The 2,602-nt window shown below is 40.9% G+C and overlaps 1 pseudogene; it reads left to right on the top strand.

Annotated features, from left to right (window-relative positions):
• Positions 1 to 2,195: 2,195 nt before the first annotated feature.
• On the top strand, positions 2,196 to 2,262 carry LOC138773660 (U2 spliceosomal RNA; annotated as a pseudogene).
• Positions 2,263 to 2,602: the final 340 nt, after the last annotated feature.

Here is a 2,602-nt window from a genome sequence, read left to right as displayed (position 1 = left end):
TTTCATTCAATACAAACCAGCAAAATGTGAATTTCCCTCAGAATATGCAGATGTACAATAGTAAGAAGTGATAACAATGTCCCGGGGGAGGAAACGTATTACATAACCTGAGCGTTCACAAGCCTTGAAAAGTGACGTCCATCCAAAATGCAAAATGACGTCCATCCAAAAAATAGCTACGAAATGGCCAAAAATGCTGTGGGAACATAGCCTCATACTGCTCCTATATACAAGAATATAACTACTATAATACTGCTCCTAATTACAAGAATATAACTACTATAATACTGCTCCTATATACAAGAATATAACTACTATAATACTGCTCCTATATACAAGAATATAACTACTTTAATACTGCCCCCTATACACAAGAATATAACTACTATAATACTGCTCCTATATACAAGAATATAACTACTATAATACTGCTCCTATATACAGGAATATAACTACTATAATACTGCTCCTATATACAAGAATATAACTACTATAATACTGCCTCCTATATACAAGAATATAGCTACTATAATACTGCCTCCTATATACAAGAATATAACTACTATAATACTGCCCCCTATATACAGGAATATAACTACTATAATACTGCCTCTATATACAGAAATATAACAACTATAATACTGCTCCTATATACAAGAATATAACTACTATAATACTGCTGAATAACAGTATAACCTATACAATGATGGTATACTGTACATCAGTAGTCATAGTCTGCTCAGCACTGGGTATATGGCAGGTGGTTATCAAAGTATATTATTTTTCCTGCCATGGGGCCTCTGTAATTATTGCTGAAATGTGAGACGACATGTTCCAATTCATCCACCATTTACGTCTTGGACTTTACTGGGGATGCTGAACAAATAGGTCCAGTGCGTTTCGGGCACTTGACAGTAATAGCTCTTTTAGCAACAAGCAAATCATAACACTGAGTAATAGGCTGCTGTGTGATAACATAAGGAGAAAGTGTTACAAACTGCCCAAAATGTTAGAAATTGAGAGGAAGAACGAGGAGTTTCTCTAAGTTTTTCCTTTGCGGCTTCTTTTGCAGGTTTCCTATAAATGCCAGCTCTGTTATGACGGGTTTACACTGGGCCTGAAAGTTGTGTTAGTCCTTGGTGTCTTTAGGGTGGGTGTTATTATACATAAGCCCTTTATAAATATATAGGACTACGCCTCGTAATTTTGGTTACTTGATTGGACCCATGCCATAGAACACAACCACAAGAGGCCAATGTACGCTCACACATGAACCGGTGAACACAAGTACTTAGGGGTTGGGTGGACTTGAAAAGCCAATATTAATGCAGCCAGAAATGATGATGTATCCATAAGATGTCTCACTATATGGGCCTCCACCAGGATTACAACAGGTCCCGGGTGGCTGTCCCAAAGCTGGTCCTTTTAACTAATAACAATGACGTTAGTCTTGGTTGGTGTGAATTATTGTTGGATTAGGAATTGTGTAGGCCTCATTTAATTTCTTTAGTTTACCATGTATACCCATGACCATCTCTACTCTAGTGTAAGGGAGTTATTGAGAATACCCAACTAGGGACTCTTTTAGGATTATGTGTGGACACCTCACCACCTTTTTCTAGACTGGACAGGATACCAAGATTAGGCAGGGTAGTTGATGAATGCTCAAAGGCACATGACCCCATCTGTCTAAACCCAACTCGGTTATAATGGTTAAAGAAAAAGTCCGGTCGGTGGGTAAAAATTCATATTGGGCAGGGGGTGGGGGGAAAATATAAAAAAATGTTTATACTATCCGCATTACCGGGCTCCCGTACCCTGCCAGATGTCATTTTCTCCCCGCTGTGAGGTACATACGGAAATTTTTTAAACCACTCCCCCCTTCCAGCTGGACTTCTCCTTTAATCCTATTAATGTAGGCCAGCTTGAGTACTGATCTTTTGACCTCACTTAAACTATTTGTCACTTCCGACCATCATGTCCTCTAATGCCGTGCACCTTCCCGTTGCTGAATTAAGAGTAGAATAATGATTTGGTCCTCTCTACAAATCTCTGCTCCATTGATCTGACTGGCTGCAGTGTTGTCTCATCAATTCTACTGACAACTGGGTCACTAGAGGCAACCATGGTTTTGACCCATTCTCTTGACAACTTACTTTGATTTCTACTAATTCATATACAGTATTGAATTGGAAATCGCTTCTCGGCCTTTTGGCTAAGATCAAGTGTAGTATCTGTTCTTAAGTGAGCAGAGAACCACACAGACGGCATGGGTAGAACGGTTGGCTGTGCGGCCTGAGCAGCCTTCCTAGTAGGTCATGCCCGTCTGGATCTGGCCATGAGGTTTCGAGGGGGTTGAGAGTCGAGGTGCAGAAGTGCCCTGGGAGTGGTGACCCCAGGGTGCCTGAACTCACTGGGTGTGGGACCCCAATTGAGGAATGGCACTGAGCACGCACTTCACATTCACACCCCTTTGAGCACACACCTCTAGTTTTCCGGCCTCTGGCTCTGTGAAAATTACGAGGAATTTTTATAGATCCGGCCAGATGTCCGGGCTGTTTTGCACAGCGCACGTCTGATTTATTTATTCTTTTTGTCACTG

The sequence above is a fragment of the Dendropsophus ebraccatus genome, chromosome 14 (assembly GCF_027789765.1).
Source record: "Dendropsophus ebraccatus isolate aDenEbr1 chromosome 14, aDenEbr1.pat, whole genome shotgun sequence".
NCBI classification, from domain to species: domain Eukaryota; kingdom Metazoa; phylum Chordata; class Amphibia; order Anura; family Hylidae; genus Dendropsophus; species Dendropsophus ebraccatus.
The sequence above is the reverse complement of the archived record's forward strand: the minus strand, read 5'-3'. Positions and strand labels throughout refer to the sequence as shown.